Source organism: Peromyscus leucopus, chromosome 10 (genome assembly GCF_004664715.2).
Source record: "Peromyscus leucopus breed LL Stock chromosome 10, UCI_PerLeu_2.1, whole genome shotgun sequence".
NCBI classification, from domain to species: Eukaryota; Metazoa; Chordata; class Mammalia; order Rodentia; family Cricetidae; genus Peromyscus; species Peromyscus leucopus.
In genome coordinates, this window is record NC_051071.1 from 17988009 (window position 1) to 17998068 (window position 10060).

A 10060-nucleotide genomic window follows, 5' to 3' on the forward strand; every position below is an offset into this window, starting at 1 on the left:
TAGAAGTGAAATTGTCTCCAATTGTCCTGCTGGCGTCCTCTTTGGGCCAAATTGTGGCTCTCAGCTCTCATCACTTGTGCCTGGTCTTAGACATCGCCTGTCTTTGAAACTGTTGCCAAGGGGTACTGAGAATACTGAGTGATTCTTTGTTCCCTGGTAATTTAGCTGTCGCTCTTGGCTGAGATTTTGGGAAGTAATGAGGCAGCATGCTTCATTCTAGTCTGCTCACTCAGACACTGCTCAAGAGCAGCTTTCTGTCTTCAGGGACTTTCCACAGCCTTTGCTGTAGTATTTCCTGAGAAATGGACTCAAGGAAGCCACGGGCAGCTGAGGGTCTTCCAGGTGCTGCAGATGCTTAGACCAAGGTCTGAAAGTCTTCCCTTGTGTTTTTCCAGAGCGTTATGCATCGCTTCTTATAACCAGAAGGCGACGCCAAGCCCTTGAGTTTCTCTTGAGGTTTACAGAGAAGTGGTTCATGTGGGGTCCTTGAATGTGTGAGAGGCCCGGGCAGCTGTCTGGCTAGTGCATCTCTCTCATCTGCAGAGAGTGGACAGGACTGGGCTGCAAGGCAAGCTGAACAGATGACAGACCTATGCAGTGTCAGTGCTGAGGGCCTGGAATCCATGCAGAGCTTGTGGTGCAGGCTGTCAAAGTCATGGAGATCCTACAAACCTCCCGTTCTCAATACCACGTAGTTCCCTAGTCTGAAGTGCACGCATTTGGGCTCCGAGAGCTTCCTTGTCCTGTTCAAAATGGAAGCTCGTTTGTAACTTTTCACTCTGACTAATCACTTAATTACTTCTGTTTCAAAGTATAAAACAAAGTATTCATGTAAAAGAGTGTTTTTCTTTTTTAAAAATTAATAAAACATAATAATATTTATGCGCATGGGTGTTTTGCTTGCATGTATGTGTGCACACTATGTGCCACGCTTGGTTCCTGTTGAGGCCAGTCGAGGGTGTTGGATCCCCTTGTGCTGGAGTTGTGGGTGACTGAGCCCCCATGTGGGTGCTGGAATTGAACCCAGGTCCTCTGGAAGAACAGCCAGTGCTCTCAAACACTGAGTCATCTTGCCAGCCCCAGGAATATTTCTATCATTCCAGGTTCAGTGCTGTGGTCCAGTACAGAAAGGAGAACATTCTTGCTGATCCTGTCACATCTCTTTTGCATGCTGTCAATTCCCATGCACCAGTTGTGAGGCTCTCCCTATTCCCAAGTTATTTTATCAATGGCCAAGAGGCAAAGGACTATCTTTTTCTTTGACTCTTCAGCACATTGTCTTTGTAGAACACACACAACAGTTTATTTACAGTCAGGCTTCAAATAATTATCAATGTTGAGTCAGCCTTATGTTTTGAAATACATAAGATTTAGCTCAGTGTTTTTAGGGTATGATTGCCTCTCTTTAACTGCTCTCCCTTTATGCAGTTGACTTTCATCTTCTGAGCAGTGTTTTGTTTTATTTCTCAACTCATTTGCAAACACTTGTCATTTAAAACAAAGCAGAAGTCAGGGGCTGAAGACATGGCTCAGCACTTGCTGCTCTTGCAAAGGACCGGGGTTCAGCTCCCAGGTCCACACAGTGACTCACAGCTGTCTGTAGTTCCAGTTCCTGGGGATCCAACACCTTTTTCTGGCCTCCAAAGGAACTGCAGACACGTGGAATACGTGCGTACATACAGGCAAGCACTCACACACATAAAGCAAAAATAAATTGTTTTTGAAAAGTCAGTTTACTCTAGGGTGTAAGAGAAGCATACCCACGCTGAAGATGAGGTTTAAGGATAAGGCAGAGCATACTTCTTGTTTTTTAACGTGTACCACCTTAACTCCAATCCTCAGACAAATGAAGGGACCATGAAGTACACATAGCGGTTCCCTTCCTTAGGGCTGCTAAGCATGCTGCAAGTTCAGCTCTGCTGGACCTAGTGACTGCTTTCCCACGAGATTTCAGCTGCACTGAAATGCAGGTGTGCAGAGAGGCCTGTGGCATTGTCAAGGCTTCCTAATGCAAGCAAGAGCCTTTACTCAGGGAGGAGCCGTCTCCTGACAAAGCGGTTAATCAGGGAATAGGGAAATGTGCTCTTCCTATCTGAACCACTTTTTGGCTTACAAATAAAGCTCAGATCCTGTTGGACATGACGATAAGATAACAGCCATGACTTGAGCTTGGTTAAGATAGCCACTGCCCTCACCCAGTGTGTGTGAAGGGTGTGGAGGCTCATGATTCTTCTTGCAGGACAGTTGAAGCTGGCAAGAAAGACTGACCAGGTTTTTTACTCAGTTTTCCAACTTCAAGGGAGAGGAAAACAGGTTGTTTGATTACAAACTGTAGAGGAATTAGGGAATAATACACAAGCCAGGTATGGTGGTACGCACGTGTAGATACAGAGCTTGTGAGGTGTGAGGTTGTGGCAGGAGGATTGTGAGTTCAGGGTTAGTCTAGGCAACATGTGAGACCATGTCTAAAAAACACTGAAACAAGGAGAGAAAGAAGAAAAGATAATGAAAAGAGGTAACCATCTTTTTTTTTTTTTTTTCTTTTCTTTTTCTCTGTGTAGCTTTGCGCCTTTCCTGGGACTCACTTGGTAACCCAGGCTGGCCTCGAACTCACAGAGATCCGCTTGGCTCTGCCTCCCAAGTGTTGAGATTAAAGGCGTGCGCCACCACCGCCAGGCCCAAGAGGTAACCACCTTCTCGCCTTATACAACTAATAGTGTGAGTCAGACAAATAAAACATCAATCTAAAAACTAAAACACGCTCTGGGAGACAAAATGTTTACATTTTACAGCATAGAATGCAGCACTGATTCAAGGATCAATGTTTAGTTTCTCTCTCTCTCTCTCTCTCTCTCTCTCTCTCTCTCTCTCTCACACACACACACACACACACACACACACACACACACACACACACACTCTCAGTGGCTAAAACTGCTCCATAGCGAGTCCCTTTCAAAACAGAATGAGGAACTTCGAATGAAGACATCAGTAGTCGCCCAGTGCTTGTCAGGAGACACTAACGAGAACTAAACAGAGGTTTGGGCTGCTGCCTTTGGACTCTTTGAAGAGTGACAGGAACACCTCTGCCCACGACCCTTAGGGTGAAAAGAAAATGGAAAAGTAATTGCACAGTGTTTTCAGATTTAATTTTGTGTTCTCTAAACACAGGGTTTAACAACCATGCAGGAAGTGTTAGGAGAAGTAGAGGAAAGGGCAGTGGAAAAAGAAAGTAATGAGGAAGTTCAAAAATGTTAAAACGTGCTTAAAAATAAACAGTGTGAAATTATACCCTCACTGAGTTCGGCCCCGTTTCAGCGCAAAGGAAACAACATTTAGAGGTCCCTGGAGGAGACCAAGCAGACCGGAGGAGCTGTCCTGAGGGGAAGCACGCAGGGATGTTTGTGGGAGGGCTTAGTAGCATGTGGGGAAGGCACCACCAGGGCCTGGGGTCGCGGCTCAGATGCAAGCTGTGACTTAGTGTAAGCACAGCCTCTCTTAGAAGTGGCTTCTGTGTTAGCCAGCCTTTCATCACTGTAACAAATGCCTCAAATAAATCAACCTAGAGACAGAAGGGCTTCTTTTGGCTCGCAGTTTTCACCCACAGTTGGCTGACCTCTAGTTTGGGGCCGCAGTCACTATCTCATACTAGCAGGTTCTGGTTGTGAGTGTGGCTGGAAACAGACAAGAAAAGTAGAGGAAGATTTGCAGGCCCTCAAGTCCTCTCCAAGAGCATGCTTCCAGCGACTAGACGATCTTCTGTTAGTCCACTTACAGATTCTCCTGTCCCTAAGATGGGAGCCCAAGATTTAGCACATGGCTCTTTGGGGAACCTTCAACTCAAGCTTTGGCAGTCTCTGTGTTTCTAAAATAAAATTGGGGTTGCTATTAGGACCAAGTGGAGGAACTTGCCTAAACAACCTGGCATGTGTGGCACACTACCCTAGCTTCCCTTCCTTTCACGCTTCTTCCATAGAAGGCTTTCATGGTAATCTAAGGTAGTGGGCAATGGCTTCCAGTTTTTTAAATCTATATCAGAATTGCCTAGAATTCTTTTCTTGAACGTTTCTGTACAAAACTTGCTCAAGATCGCTGGGCCTATAGTCAGAGGAGATTCAAAGCTCAGCTTGCCTGACTTCTGAATCCATGCACTTAAGCTCACCGTCCTGTAGTGGATATACTTGGCTCTTTCCAGCTTTGGGTACCTATCTTGTTTCCATAGGAACGCAATTAACTGCGCCCTGGCTCCTGTCCTATCAGCCACAGCAGCATTTCCTGTTAGCACATAGCCAGGCCCCAGCTCTGGGTTCTGGGTTTTCCGTTGCCTAAAGGGAAACCTCCACAGTCAGATACAGCTTAGCAAGAGGCTCCACACCATGGACTCTGGTTTTGAGGTTTCCGTGGATTCTACTCTGTGACATATTCTTGCAAAACATTTTTTTCTAGTCAGATTAGGATGTATTTATATACACATCCATTGTGTACTCATGTGTGTACTTAAAAATGTTTTGAACTTCACTCTGTGGATGAACAGTAAAAAGTATTCACACACATATGTAGGAAAAACCTGCTTCATGGATAAAAATCCAAGTTTTGTCCATAATAAGAAAAAAAGTAACATAAGGGGAACTTGCCCAAAGATGTACGACTGGCAAATAAATACATAAAAAACAAAACAAAACATGGTATCATTAGCCATTGGGGAAATGCTAACCGAGGTCACAATAAGAAAACACTGTAGACTTGGTGGGTTGCATTGGCTAACAAAGAGTAACTTGCTGGGTTTTGACAAGGTTGGAAAACCTGAGCCTTTACCTAGCATAGGGAAAGTACAATGGTGCAGTACAATGGTATTCTTTAAAGAACAGCCCGAGGGAGACTTAAACCATTAAACACACACTATCTTCTCTCTCCTTGATCTACATCCAAGAGAAAGAAAAGCGTATGTCCATACACAACTTTTATGAGGGTTTATCATTTGTAGTTGTCAAAACAAGGAAATGACCCACATATTCAAAATAGTTCATAGAAGAGCAAACTGTATATATTCATATAATGAAACATCCCACAGCAATAAAAAAGAAGTGACCTCTTGGTACGTACCACATGGGTAAATGTCAAAACAAGTAGGCTTGTTGAAAAAAAAAAAGTACATCCTGTATAATCGTAATGGCATGAAATCCTAGAAAATGCGCGCTAGTCTATGGTGATAGAAAAGAGACCAGTGGGTATTTGGGAATGAGGAAGAGGATAGAAAGAAGTGCGCCGAAGGAAGCGCAAAGGAAGGAGAAAATGTCTGAGAGGAATGAAAACCCCATCCGCATGGCTGCGTTAGGGTCACGGGTACACAGAGTGCCAGCGCTCGTGAGGTTGTACACTGCAAATGCCATTTGTGCGTCAGGAGGCTTTGTATTTGGGGTCAGCATGAGTAGTTGCCCCGGAATCTCCTTGCCAACCCTCCCACATCACACTTGGTATTCTTGGGGGCGTGGCTTAGGGGAAGCCAGCAGGATAGAAAGCACCATCCCTCATCTTTGGTGAGGCAGGAAGTATCTGGCGATTAGACGTGCACAAACCAGGATGCTTTGGAAGTGTGGTGTCCAGACTGAGACGTCTTGCTTTTCGAACATTTATCAGATGCCCCCGCCCACCATTGCTTTTAGTTGGACAGCCTTCCTAAAGCTGCCAGCCTAGGCTCCTGACTGCATAAGGACTGTGTGAAGACAATTGAGGCTCTCTTTACCAAGTAAGGACCTTGCCGCAGCGGGAATGATCTTCCTTACCACACAGGACACGGGTAAATGTAGAAGGAAGTGGTTTTCTGGGCCTGTGTGTGTGAGTTGGTGATAAAGCACTCGTTTATCAAGCTTAAGGCCCTGGGTTCAATCCCTAACACCACCAAAAAGTTCCTTTTTAAGACAGCCTATTCCTGAAACTTCTCAGAATGCCATACCTTGTTGTGATTGCTTCTTTATTTTGAAATCAGAATACAGAAAAGAGTTCTTTTATTTGGGAATTTGGGTCAATTAGCTTTTTGTTTAGTTTCTTTTAACTGTAGAAGTTCCCTCTGAATGGCAGCTCAGAGGAAACAGATTGTCAGATGTGTATAGACTCATGAAGCTGACGAAGCCCAAGAAAGACCAGAAAGAAGGCAGCAAGGTGGGTGGGATGGTGAGCTTGGGTCCTAAGGGATGCCCTCTGCTTGTGCTCAGTGTGGGTGAATGCAGTCCTCTCAGCAACGCTTCTAACTGCACATCAACTGGGAAGCAGAATCTTTTAAATTATCCTGAATTTTTCTATTTTCACCATAGCAGAGAGTTCATAACTTATAGTCATCAAACAGGCCAAATCTCCCCCATCCCTGCATATGAACTTGTAACATCGAGATGAAGATACTACTTCGCATCATGATATGAGGATTAAGCACAATAACAAAATAATGCTGCTCCTCATAGTCATTGCACTTAGTCTGGCAATTTCCTAAAGTGGGGATGTGAAAATCGTGACTGTGGCATGCAACCACACTGGAGACATGGTGAGCAGGGACAAGTGCTGTGTTTTATGGCGATGGAGTTTGCAGTTATGGTTGCATTACTAACACCCTAACTGTGCCAATTCATTCACCTTATAAAAAGCAAGGGGGCAGAAATGAACTTGTGACCTTACTCTTTGGCAACTCATCAAACACCTAGTTTTCTTTTTTAGATTCTGTGTCTTCAAGTCCAACAACTATAAACAGGATTATCAGAAACAGAATCTCATTTTACCATCCTGTTAAGGGTCCAGTTGAGTGTCAGAAGTGGCATGCTATGTCATGTCATGACATGTCAAAGTGGCGCGTCATGTCACTGTGGAGCTTTGCTTTATTGTCAGTGTCTTAATAGACAAGGGAAATAACATTCCGGCTGTTCTATCTGTGGGTTACACCTGAGGCAGTGTAAGAGCAGAAGACTCAGGGCCTGGCTTACTCACTTGTTTCTTGTCTCAGTGACTGACCCAGATGGTTGGCAGTGTGCCTTCTTGCCTTATCTGGTTGGCCTTTCAAATTCTCTTTGGCCACTGCATGAAGAATAGGCTGCAGAGGGTAAAAGGTGAAGCTGGAAATATGATGAGAAGCTGATGAATAATTCACTCAAGAAACAACTGTGACTTAGGCCAGACAAGGTAGTCCTGCATATGTAAGAAAGGGTCCCGTTGGAACACATATTGGTGGTACTCTCAGTAACAAGACATACTGAGTCATGTGAGAGGAATGAATAAAGAGAAAGACAAATGGAGGGTGAGTCTTACATATTACCTAGAGTATTGGATAAAAAGTGGAACTCTTTGCTGAAGAAGGAAGATGGAGAGATGTGGATTTCTTAGTACATCCTATTAAGACTACCACCAATATATGTTCCAAATGGGGACTCCTTCCATACACAGGGGTACCTTGTTTGATCTAAGTCTACCATTCATTCTTAAATGAATCATTCATCAGCTTCTTGTCATATTTCTATATAGAGTGGTAGCATACAGGACTGAGGGGTTGTCTTCTTACATATGACATGCTTTGACTCATTTAAGTAGAGGTTAAGTGCAAGGAAATGGGAAGAACCAAGGGAAAGATGCCTCTTCTAGTGGAGAACTGAATATTTGTAGATTGATTGCAGGGCTATGCTGAATTTGAAGGTAGTAAGAGACATCCTCGATCTCGAATTGCTGTTTGGAGAATGGAAGCTGAGGTCTTAGCTGAGGGGAGTAAGATGTAGATACTTAGACATGGGTAGTTGAAAAGCAAAACGGCCAAAAGCCCAAGTTCTGGGGTAAAATTACAAGAATCTACTGGGGTCTGATACATTTTTACTAGTGTAGTTTTCCTCTTTGTTACATGCATCTCTTTGTTACATGTGCTTACAGCACCAATATAATTGCTGTTGCTCTAACACAGTTGTGAATATAAGCCCCCAAATTGAGGATGTAAATGTGAGTTTCCTCCAATGGCACTTGAATAGAAGCTAAACAACTTTGAGATCCTCCACACTCTGATTGTGGTACAGGAACAGATTTAAATGGGCACTGGAGAATATGACCCTAAGTGCTCAGCATTAATGTGTCAGGTGGCAGGCACACATAGGGTAAAACTACTACATACTTATGCATTTGGTAAATATGCTCTTTTCCAAAGTTTAGCTGTAGATTGCACTTGAAATACAACAATGCTGTATCTATGTGTGAGAGAATAGTGAGGGATCCAGTCTACCTTCTTTTTATTTTTCGAGACAGGGTTTCTATGTGTAAGCTTTAGAGCCTGTCCTGAAACTCATTCTGTAGGCTAGCCTTGAACTTACAGAGATCTGCCTGCGTCTGCCTTCTGAGTGCTGGGGTTTAAGGCATGAGCCACCATGCTCAGGTTCCAGTCTGCCTTCTTAGGAACCATTTGTCTTCCCTGGTGGGGATGGCATTGATTCAGTGTTGGAGTTATCTTGTGGGATGGATGGTTTGTTTGCAAGGGTAAAGATGGTATAGTTTGTGTGGGCACAGAATTGCTAGCAAGTCTTCTTGGGGAACATAACCCTTGTTATTATTACTTGAGGAAAGACACGTTTCCTGAGATTTGTGAACAGCCATTTATAGGGTACATAGCCTGGACAAGGAACCATATCAAATATGTTGTTATAAGTGCTGCTTTATTTCAACCCCACACTAAACTTCTTTATTATGGTTGAACAGATGAGGACACTGAGGATCACCAAGGTGAATCTGATTGGCCAAGATTCTACAACCAGGATAACAGAGATGAACTTCACAGCCAGATTTTGAATTTTTAGTTGGCATTTTGTTTCATTTTCACTCTCCTCACATGCTTCCTGGGTGTGTAGTTTTAATCTACTGTCTATTTAATATTCCCTGTAGCAAGAACTCTCCAGCCTTATAGGGCTGTTCTCCCCCTGACCCCAGCACTCAAATAAAATGATACTGTGGCTGTACAGCTTTCCATGGGAAGTATGGACACACCACAAATTTTCCAAAAAATCTCAAGGTTAGAGGAGAACTAGCCCTTTCATCCCCCCTCATTTCGAGTTCACCTCCCTGTTTTCTTATCACCTGCCCCCTTGAATAAAATAATTACCACAACACTCCACGTAAAGCCTCAGTCTACATGTGCACCTTGCTCTTCCACACTTCTGCTCAATGTCACTTCTCTAGATGTCAGCTGGATTCTTCGAGAAGCTGATCCTGAGACAGGATAAGGTATGAAACTTATTGAGAAGGGGAAATGACATCTCTAAACTAGACAAAAGTGCAAGGAAGTAGAGATTGGGTGAGGAAACTTCAATGAAAATCTAACAACACTTGCCCTAGAAAGAGTAGCAAAGGGCCACCTTCCCCAGCAGAGGTTTGAGCACTATATCAGGTGGAGAAGTGAACCAAGTTGATGACCTATCTATGGACTCATGAACAGTAGTGAATTGTCTCTCTACTTGTTCAGGGTCTTGTGAGGAAAAAAGACAGGGATCAGAGCCAAGGGGTTCTAGTGAAGAAGCATATGGATGGACATTTGGGAGTGGGTGTAAAGTGTGAAGATGTGTGTGTCATATCCTAGCATTCCCAGAAGCTTCCACCCCCAAATCACTTGGCCTGCTGTGTGAGGTGGACCTTGTCTGCAATTACCACAGCACTAGCACAAAGGACACATGAATGGGATGGCCACAGTGGTGGATATAGAGGCCACATAGAGGGACAATGGCATTGGCTTCTACTTTCCACGGCTGATTAAGCTATTGCCACCTCTGAGTGTCCAGCATGCGAGCAGTAAAGACCAGTGCTGAGCATCGTGTGGCATTCTTCAAGGAGATCAACAAGTCATTTGATAAGTTGGCTACATTTCAACCTGAATGTTTTGTCTCACAAGAACAGACTCTGATTCTAGCTACAGATTTCTCTTTCTTTTTCAGAGTGCTCAATCTATAGACCAAGAGTCCACATACTGCAATATCTATTTAGAGAGTTATTCTAGGTGGGAAAAGAAAATGAGGAAATAGGCCCATAAAATGGGTTTAACTTACTGTCTAGTGCA

General features: G+C 43.8%; 1 long non-coding RNA gene across 2 annotated transcripts; it reads left to right on the forward strand.

The window, feature by feature from the left end:
• The first annotated feature begins 4547 nt into the window (after nucleotides 1-4547).
• Nucleotides 4548-9121, forward strand: LOC119088635. 2 transcript variants are annotated; one of them, XR_005092314.1, is made up of 2 exons: nucleotides 4548-5797; nucleotides 8713-9121. It is a non-coding gene; the product is annotated as an uncharacterized LOC119088635 (long non-coding RNA). The 2 variants fall into 2 exon arrangements; XR_005092315.1 differs by having other exon boundaries at nucleotides 4559-5746.
• Nucleotides 9122-10060: the final 939 nt, after the last annotated feature.